The sequence below is a fragment of the Helianthus annuus genome, chromosome 17 (assembly GCF_002127325.2).
Source record: "Helianthus annuus cultivar XRQ/B chromosome 17, HanXRQr2.0-SUNRISE, whole genome shotgun sequence".
Taxonomy (NCBI): Eukaryota; Viridiplantae; Streptophyta; class Magnoliopsida; order Asterales; family Asteraceae; genus Helianthus; species Helianthus annuus.
The window spans coordinates 67,356,290-67,367,197 of NC_035449.2; positions in this window are offsets into that span (position 1 = coordinate 67,356,290).

Here is a 10,908-nt window from a genome sequence, read left to right on the forward strand (position 1 = left end):
GCAATTCAATGTATTGAGCTTGTTTTCTTCCGAAGCTGTACAAGGATCACTATTGTTTTTGCAATATATTTGGTGATCGGTAGTTTCCATCGCCGGAGATCTTCTAAAGATCAAGGGCTTTTTCCTCGTATAAATCTCGGTGTTGATCGTTGATTTCATATACTTATCGTTCATACAATTAACCAAGCATCATACCTCACAAAATCAGATTTGGTTGCGTTATCCTTGTGTGATTTTTGACCAAATCAATAGGGATAATGGTTCACCATCCTCAGGCTTCATTAGTAGTGGCGCGGTCGAGAGATACTGCTTTAAATCCTGCAAGGCTGCTTCATGCTTCTCCCCCCATTCAAACTTCTTATTTTTCTTCAGGATATCATAAAATTCCTCGCATTTTTCCGAGGATCTTGAAATAAATTTGTTTAACGCTGCCCCTCGACCTGTCAATCTTTGTACATCTTTCATGTTGGAAGGTGATTTGATGTCCAAGATGGCTTTGATCTGTTCTGGGCTTCCTTCTATCCCTCTTTTGGCAGGATTCAGCTTCATGTTATACTGATACATGATATCAAATGATCCCTTGTTATCCTGAAGGTGATCTTCAGCCTACTTAGACTTTACTACCATGTCATCTATGTACACCTCCATAGTTTCCCCCAGTTTGTCTTTGAACATCATGTTTACCAGTCTCTGATATGTTGCACCTGCATTTTTCAAACCAAAGGGCATAGCGGTGTAACAATAAATACCTGTTGGTGTCATGAAGGCAGTATCTTCCTGGTCTGAAGGCTCCATCTAGATTTGCTGGAATCCAGAGGATGCATCCATAAAGGTTAACATCTCATGGCCGGCAGTAGCATCCACCATTGAGTCTATATGAGGAAGAGGAAATGGGTCCTTGGGACAAGCTTTATTCAAGTCTGTGTAGTCTACACAGACTCTCCATTTCCCATTTTTCTTCTGTACCACCACTACATTTGCTAGCCACCTTGGAAACTTAACCTCTCTGATCATTTTGGACTTCAATAACCTTTCTACTTCTTCTTGAATGATCGCATTTCGTCCTGGAGCGAATTTCCTTCTTTTCTATTAGATAGGCTTGAATGACCTGTCAATACCAAGCTTGTGTGTTATAATATCCTTGGAAATACTTGTCATATCCTCGTGCTTCTACGCGAATGTTGACATCCTGCATTTCAAAAAGTTAGTCAATTGGTCCTCAATATCCTGCGGGATATTGGTTCCCACGAGCACCGAGATATCCGGATTATCCTGATCCAGGATAATTTTCTTTACATCCTACTCCGAAGCCTGCGTAATATCCCGAGCCCGTATCTTTAATTGCTATGCTGCATTAGGCTTGGTAGAGGATTTCATGGAGGATGAGTAGCACTCCTTCGCTTCCTGTTGGTCACTATCTATTTTGACAACTCCCCAAGGTGTAGGGATCTTGATGCACTGATGATAAGTTGACGGCACAGCTTTCATATCATGGATCCATGGCCTGCCCAATATGATATTGTAGCAGGATAAGGAGTCCATCACACAGAAGCACTGTATTGAATTGACCCCTTCAACATATACTGGTAATTTAATCTCTCCCACGGTATTCCTAGCTTCTCCACTGAAGCCGACGAGTACAGTGGATTTTGAAGTGATATCCATTGGAGATACATTCATCCTTTTCAACGTCTCTAGTTGGATTATGTTGACGGAGCTTCCATTGTCCACCAGTATCTTGCGTACAAAATGGTTAGCCACATATAATGTTAATACCAGAGCATCGTGGTGAGGATCCTGGACAGTATCCCTGTCATCACTATCAAAAGTGATCACTTTGTCAGCTGTGAGGTTGTCATCCTGGTTGGTCTTTTGTCACACCCCCAAAAACCACTTGCGGAGTATCACCGCTTGGGAGCGTGACTGACCAGGATCAAGCCACCAATCATATAGAACATTGTATAAAGTAAAAGTAATTGCAATATAATCCAAAACAAATCCATATGAAAGGTGTTTCCAAAACATAAGTAAGTTATCGTTGTTTAGCGGAAGCGTATTATTGTAAATCCCATAGTAAATAAGTATCAAATATCAAGAGTGTTTAACAAGATGATCACGATCCAAGCCCCACAACGACCAGCTCCTCCGTGTGCAAGCTCCATATACCTAACGTCCTGCAAGGCATGTAACAGAGGGTCAACAACTAGTTGAGCGAGTTCACAGAAAGTAAATGCGTAATAGTTGTTGGTGCATATTTGTGACAACAGCTTAGATTTGGTCTTTGGATATCTTGTAATTAGTTAAACGATAAACAGTTAGCGGGTTTAGCTTTGTAATAGTTAGTTGTTATGTTTGGGCTAACTAAACCCAAGGAATTGGGTGATGGGGGCGAATTGGGCCTGTCCAATTCGCAGCCCAAGAGTCTTGACCTAGCCCACTTGTAAACCTTGTGTTATATAAACAAGGTTAGGCTTTAGGGTTAAGGTTAATCAGCCAAAACAGTTTGTGAGAGAGTATTTTCGTGAGAGCAATTAGGCTTGGACGAAAATTAGGGTTAGGGTTTGATTGATTGTAATACGTTTGTTTGATAATCAATAGAAACCCGGTTGAAAGTGATTTTCTGTTTCCTACACGTTTTCTGCTACAATCTGATCTAGAGGATTCCGCACTCTAGGTTAGATAGACGATTCTGTGAACGATCCATAGACTCAAGGGGACCTACAATTGGTATCGGAGCATTAGGCTCTTGATTGCTCGGTTCAGAATTGTTTGCTGCAGAAACAGGGAGTAATAATTCAAAATTTTTGAAACCTGTTAATTAGGGTTTTTAAAATTTTCGAAAATTTTGGTTGTTTTGATTCTGATTTTTGATTTTTGTTGGCTGTTTTGATCTTCTGGTTTGTTTGTTTGGTGGTTTGCAGGTTTTTCTGGAAAGATTTGGCTGATTCTGGAAAAGTTTGTGGCTGATAGACTTGAAGATTCGAAGACTGTTCTTCGTGTTCTTCGTGTTTATTCAATCAGTTCTTCAAAATTTTCGATTTTTAGTTGCTGATTTGGTGTTTTGATTTTGCAGATAAGTGTTGGAAAATCTGAAAAATCTTCAAAAAATTCGAACAGATTGACTTTCCATAGCTGCTGGGCGAATTTGACTGTTTTTGGCGAAATTGATTAATTTTGCTGACTGACCAATCTGGCGAAATTAACACCTGGCGAATTTGGAACTAAATAATTCGGTCATCGGCGAACTTAAATCCAAAGGCGACTTTGGTAATCGTGTTAGTTTCCACAGCGAAATTACCACGGTTTTTGACGAATTTACTGGTCGTCGTAACAGCGAAGAAAACCAGCGATTTTGTTGAGCGAATTTGAACTGTTTGGAGCGAAATTGAACTGTTGAGCGAATTAAACTGTTGAGCGAAATTGACCTGACAGCATAATAACCAGCGAAATAACCAGCGAAATTAAGACATCTCAGCGAAATAACCAGCGAAATTAGGCATATCCAGCGAAATTAAGCAAGAATTTAAGTGGTGGAATTTTAGTTGGCAAGCGTCGGAAATTTTTCGGTGTTTTGCAAATAGAAATTGATCCGTAACTCGTTAGACAGAACCGTTTGCACCGTTGAACTCGTGGAAAATCCCGATTTCGGTCTTTGACATTATATATCATTGGATTCGTCTTTTCGAGACGATTCTAACGGTGTAACTTAGTAACCACTGCTTTCGGAAACTTTCGTACGGTTTTCTCAGTCTGTTACGTTAAAATGTCGAACATGTCTAGTTTGAACGAGCTGTTGAGAATGGAGCACGAGGTTGGCACTACCAACAAACCACCTAAGATGATGAAGGTGGAAAACTATCTGACATGGAAGGATCGTTTTCAGTCCTTCATTGAATATCAGGATACGCGCATGTGGATATGCATCGAAGATGGTTACGTGAATCCAACACACGACTTTGAGGGCAGACCACGTCGAACAGAATATGTGAACATGCAAGATAATGATAAAAAGATGTATGAGGCTGAAAAGAGAGCCTTGGCTGCAATCAAAATGTCATTGCCTGATAGCATCAAACATACCTTCAAAAAGTACACTAACTCAAAGGATATGTGGGATGCTTTGGAGAAAAGATACGCTGGTAATGCTGATGTCAAGAAGAACAAGATTGATCTACTGAAGAAGCAGTTTGCTGTTTTCAAGTACATGAAGCATGAGTCACTTGAAGACGTCATCACGCGTTACTACCATCTGATGTCAGAAATGGACAACTATGAGATCGATTGCTATTCTGACGTAGAGAAAAATGATAAGCTGCTAGATGCTTTGCCTACTAAGTGGGATATCTACACTTTAATGATCAAGGGTGAAGCAGATTATGAAACTAAAGAGCTTGAAGAGGTTGTAGGAAAGTTGAGAGCTTATGAGCTCAGCATGAAGAAGAAAGATACTGGATATGATCAGGTTCAAGATCCAGCAGTGTACAATGGGCTTACATCTTCTTCATCTCACAACGCTTCTAGCGACTCTGCTACTGCGTTTTTATCATGTGAGAATGAGCAGGTTATGGTGAATCAGGATGGTGATGTGTGTTTTGTTGCTGCTTCAGGAGGTTCATCAGGAGTTAAGAAATCGTCAGCTTCTAAGCAGAGTACTACTGCTAAGTCAATGCCAATGAGTGTGAAGTCTGCTGAAGAGCATCTGGCTCTCCTTGCTTCGTTTGTTGCCTCCTATGAAAACTATATTCAGGGAAAGATTTCTGATCCTGCTACTTTAGATGAAGACTATGATCAGATTGACCCTGATGATCTTGAAGAGATGGATTTGCAATGGCAAATGGCCATGATTTCTAGGCGTGTGAAGAGGTTTATGAATAGAACTGGGAGGAAATTTGTTGGAAGGAGCGTTGGTTTCGACAAGACCAAAGTGAGGTGCTTTAATTGTCAAAGTTATGGGCATTTTGCTAGGGAATGTCAGAAACAAAAGCAAGATAATTCGAGCCAGAGTTCAAACAACAGAAATGCATCAAACAACTCTAGCTCAAAGGCGTTGATCTCTACTGCAAGAGAGGGTTCATATGATTGGAGCATTCACTTAGAAAATGATGGGGATGTCTCTCAAGCATTCATGGCAGAGATTACTCCAATCGATGATGGTGAAGCTAAAGTAGATGATGCTGATGTGAAGGTGAATGCTGATGTGAAGGTGGATGCTGATGTGAAGGTGGATGCTGAAGTGAAAGTGGATGCTGAGGTAAAGGTAGATCAGACAACAGGTGCTGAAGATGAAAAACAAAAGTCAGAATATGAAAGAGAAGCTGAGGAAAAGGATGCTAAGTATAAACAATTGGAAGCTCAGCTTGCTGCTCTAATGGCCAACCTTGACAAACAAACAGGAGAGGTAAAATCTAATTCTGTGTGTTTAAAATGTCGTGAACTGCAGGGTGAGGTTGACAGGTTGTCTGCACAAAACAAAAGTTTGGTAAGCGAAATGTCTAACATTAAAGAATCAAACTTTTTTGCTAAAAGAAACGAAACGTCATACTTGAAGAAAATAAAAGGTTATGAAAGTGAACTTGAAGCCGTAACCTGCAAATTAAATGAAAAACTTCAAGTCATTGACTTAGCTCATGACATGATGGCTGAAAAAACAAAAGAGATTTCTGATAAAAACAAAGAGTTGTCAGATGCTCAACTCAGAATTGTTGAACTTGAAAAGAAATTGGGTCAATTCAGGGATTCTACTTTTGTTATGAAACATATGATGGGTGGGTTAAAGAAGAGTAATGACAAGACTAGTGTGGGATTCCAAGGCTATAATGAAGTCCCACCTCCTCTTAGTCATGATTATTCATTCCTACCTGATGAAGATGAGCTAACAAAGTTTATGTCAACAGCACCGAGTAGTTCCACAGCAGGTCGAGGAGAGGAGTCTGAGAGAGATGAGGCCAAGAAGGATAATAACAGCAAACCTGTTTTGAAAACGAAAACCTCACAACCTAGGAATAAAAACTCAACTTCTGTTAAAAAGATTAGTTTTGTTCAAGGAAGTGACATGAAAAACGAAACAGCTGTTATTGAAAATGAATCGAACATAGAGTTTGCTAAAACTAAAAACAAAGAAACTTCTGAAATTAAGCAAACTGAACCAAATCCTTCTGTGCCATCATCATCAAAGCCTGAATCTAGTTCAAAGGCTTCAGATAAGAAGTCTTCGAAAAGGATGTCATGCTTCAAATGTCATACCAAAGGACATGTAGCTAGCTGCTGTCCTAACAAAACGAATGAAGCACAGGTGAATGAGAGGAAGAGAGAGAAGTCACCAGAGAAGAATGGTGATAAGCAGGAGAGAGAGTCCAACTCTCCAAAGAAATCTGCTCCTAAGCAACCAGAGCCAGTTGCTGTTGGTGAGGATAAGGCTGAAAAAGGAACTCCACAAGTTCCTCGTTTTCAAAGAAATCAACCCAGATTTCAGCCTAGATCTCCACCAGGCAGATTTGAGAGACCTAGAAGCAGTTCACCAAGAATGAACAATCAAAATACCAATAATTTCAGAAGTCAAGGTCAATATCAAAATCGATACCAAAATAATGGTGGTCGAAATTTTTATAACAATGGCTTTAGAAATTATAACTATAATGCTTCTTGGTATCAAAATCAAAATTTTCAAAGGTCAAATAGTCCAAACACACATAGGAACCCTCAGGACCAAAGACCTAGTGGAAGTCAAAATCAATTTCCAACAGGTCTACGATCCAAGACTCCAGCTAGGAGTAATGGATATTGGATGGACGTTCCGGTGGTTGGTGAATTTGGACGACCCAAGACCATTAAGGCTTGGGTCCCCCAATCTAACTAATTTCTTGGTTGGTGTGTGCAGGAGCTGCTAAGGAGGATTATCAACTTGTGGTATGTTGATAGTGGCTGCTCCAGGCACATGACGGGGGATGCGAGGTTGTTGACTGAATTTGAAGAATATGATGGAGGACAAGTGAATTTTGCGGGTGCAAAAGGTGGTAGAATTACAGGTCGAGGAAAGGTGACCAATGGGAAGATCACACTGGACAAAGTGAACTATGTTGAGCAGCTTAACCACAATCTTATGAGCGTGTCACAAGTCTGCGACAAGGGTCACTCGGTCCATTTTACCAAGAATGAAGCTTTAGTGTTGAAACCAGGTTTGAAGATACCGGACGATTGGATAATGATGCGCGCGCCAAGGAGAAATGACACTTATGTCATGGACATGGGTGCTAAGGATCCAACTGCAGTGGTGGCGTGTTTACTATCAAAAGCATCTGAAGCTGAATCGATGTTGTGGCACAGACGCATGGCCCATATTCACTATCGCAAAATGAACTATCTTGTTAAAAATGAGCTAGTGAGAGGGGTTCCATTGCGGAGGTTTCAAGTGGAAGACAAATGTCTTCCATGTCAAAAGGGAAAACAACACAAGAAACCTCATAAATCTAAAACAGTAAATTCCATAGATGCCCCTTACGAATTACTTCACATGGATTTATTCGGTCCAGTGAACGTGAGGAGCATAGGTGGAAAGTACTATTGTTTAGTTGTCACTGATGATTACTCACGTTATTCATGGGTTTTCTTTTTAGGTACAAAAGATGAGACGGCAGAGATGCTGATAGATCTTTTTACAAAATTGGAAAACGTCCATGATGCAAAGATCAAGAGGATAAGGAGTGATAATGGCACGGAGTTCAAGAAGCGTATTCTGGATCTCTATTGTCTTCGCAAGGGAATTGAACATCAATATTCTGCTCCTTATACGCCTCAACAGAATGGAGTTGCTGAGAGGAAAAACAGGACGTTGATTGAAGCCGCTAGGACGATGCTTTCAGATTCTAAGCTACCAGTTCTTTTCTGGGGGGAAGCTGTGAATACAACTTGCTACGTCCTAAACAAAGTGTTGACTGTTAAACGTTTTAACAAGACTTGTCATGAATTAATGTTTAACAAGAAACCAAACTTAGAAGGCTTTGAACCATTTGGATTACCCTGCACCATTGTGCGAAATAAAGATAAACAAAAATTCGGTGAGGTGGCTGACGAGGGCTACTTTCTAGGTTACGTACCTGGCGCACCGAATAAAAGGGTTTTTAATCTAAAAACTGGTAAAATTGAGGTTGTGTTTAATGTTGAAATCACTTCTTACAAACCTCAACAGTCAACGAGTGGACCAGCTATATTATATGATTATGAAAGTGTCTTTAAATCATTTAATATTCCTGAGTTTTCCAATGCAGATGAGTCTCAGCTGATTCAAACAGTGATTGGTGATGATGAAGGCGAGTTCATGCCTAGATCAAATGTTGATACAACAGATGCTCCGGGACCTTCTCAAGATGCTGCTGATACTGATTCAAGTGACGATGAACCCGAACCCAATCAGGGGGAGGATTTCATTAATCCGTTTGCGGATCAGCATATTCAGGGGGAGGTTGGCTCAAACCTTGGTGACAATTTAGAAGTCGATGCTGTTGCTACTACACCAGCAAATAGAGATCATCCAGTTGACATGATACTGGGAGATCCTACTGCAGGTGTTCAAACAAGAAGAAGCATAGCAGCGAATACAGGGTTATTTGTTTCAATTGAGAAGACTGGGATTGTGAACGAGTGCTTGTACAGTTGCTTTATTTCCCAAGAGGAGCCGAAGAACATTCATATGGCTCTTAAAGACAATTCATGGGTTGAAGCAATGCAAGAGGAATTGGCCCAGTTTGCTAAGTTGAAGGTTTGGGAGTTGGTTGATCTTCCTAAAGGTGAAAGAGAGATTGGCACTAAATGGGTGTTTAGGTGCAAGAAGGATGAAAGAGGTATAGTCACGCGAAACAAGGCTCGATTGGTGGTCAAAGGTTTCAATCAGCAAGAAGGGATTGATTACAATGAGGTGTTTGCACCAGTGGCAAGGTTGGAGGCTATTCGTTTGTTTCTGGCTTTTGCTTCATTCAAGGGCTTCAAAGTTTACCAACTAGACGTGAAGAGTGCGTTTCTTTACGGGAAAGTCCAAGAAGTGGTGTATGTCTCACAACCAGATGGGTTCGTTGATCCAGATTATCCAGATCGAGTGTACAAACTTGATAAGGCTTTATATGGGTTACATCAAGCTCCCAGGGCGTGGTACGAGACACTGTCTACACATCTGATAAAGAATGGTTTTGAAAGAGGTCAGATTGACAGTACACTGTTCATCAAGAGGAAGAAGGAAGATTTTCTGCTGGTACAGGTGTACGTGGATGACATCATCTTTGGGTCATCTGATGAAAGCATGTGTAAAGAGTTCGAGCAGGTGATGAAGAGCAAGTTCGAAATGAGTGCTATGGGTGAGCTGTCCTACTTTCTGGGATTACAAGTTGAACAGAAGGCGGATGGGATGTTTATTCATCAAACAAAGTATGTGTATGACATTTTGAGTCGGTTCAAAATGAATGATTGCACTACTTCCAACACACCCATATGTGAAAATCACAATCTTGGCCCAGATCATGAAAGTACTGAAGATGTTGATCCTACTCAATACAGGGCAATGATTGGTTCTCTAATGTACTTGACTGCTTCAAGACCTGACATCATGTTTGCAGTATGCTTGTGTGCCAGATATCAGGCGAATCCTAAAGAGTCACACATGAAAGCAGTGAAGCGAATTATTCGTTACTTGAAGGGGAAACCTAAACTTGGGTTGTGGTATCCAGCTGATAGTGATCTGACGTTTGTTGCTTACACTGACTCAGACTTTGGAGGATGCAAGTCGAACAGAAAGTCTACAACAGGTGGTTGTCAGTTCTTAGGAGGCAGGATCGTGTCTTGGCAATGCAAGAAGCAATCCTGTGTGTCTACCTCTACGTGTGAAGCTGAATATATTGCTGCTGGAAGCTGCTGCTCTCAGGTTCTCTGGATTCAACAGCAGATGCGCGATTAATACGTTCGTTTGTAAGAGGTGGCTCTACTGGGCCATTAATACGTTCTATTGGTGGGGGTTTCCCACGTTGTATAACCACTAGACTACTCGTAACAATAAGTATCCTTCACAACCGAGGATAGTAATAAGCATAAGTATCCTTCACATCTGGGGATAGTAAGAAGTATAAGTATCCTTCACATCCGAGGATAGTAATAAGTATAGGTATCCTTCACAACCGAGGATAGTAGTAAGTATAGGCCTACGTAGGTTGTAGGTATGTGTCCTGCACAACCGAGGACAGTGAATAGCATAAGTATGTGTCCTGCACAACCGAGGACAGTGGTATGGTAGTCTAGTAACAGTGCGTACACAAATCTAGTCAATATCATTCCTTTAATCCCATTCCCAAGCCCTTGGGAATCCCATGCCTTAGTAAGGGTGTGAACTCACCTTGGTTTGCTCGGTATGCTAAGTTACGTGCTCACAAGAAGTCAGTCAATCAATCAATCAATCAATCAAGGCCTAGGGTGACGCATATATATATAGTCAGTTCATGTTCGTAACGACTCGCATGCAAGTAACATCACAGTATAGCAAGTAGTGTGCTTAGCAGTTAGCATATGGTATCATGTAAACAGTAACTCAAACTCATGCAACTTCATGCTTCACATAAGGGTTTTCTCAGTTAATTTCCAACTTAGTTAATTCCAATCTAGTTAGCCCGTTTATGAGAGTAGCATAACTTAACAAAAATTAAAACCGTTAACATAGATAATGAACTTGACTTAGTTAACGGGCTAAACATAGTTGCTAGTTAACAGAATATACAAGTTAGCAGACTTAACAGATTACTAGGATTGATACTTTGGCCGAATTATACGTAAAGTTTAGACCTCCTTGTGTTGCCCAAAAGTCGGCCAAGGTTAAACAAAACAAGGCTTGACAAGGTCGGAGAGCATAAGGTCGGGCAAGGCTATCCCCCCCCC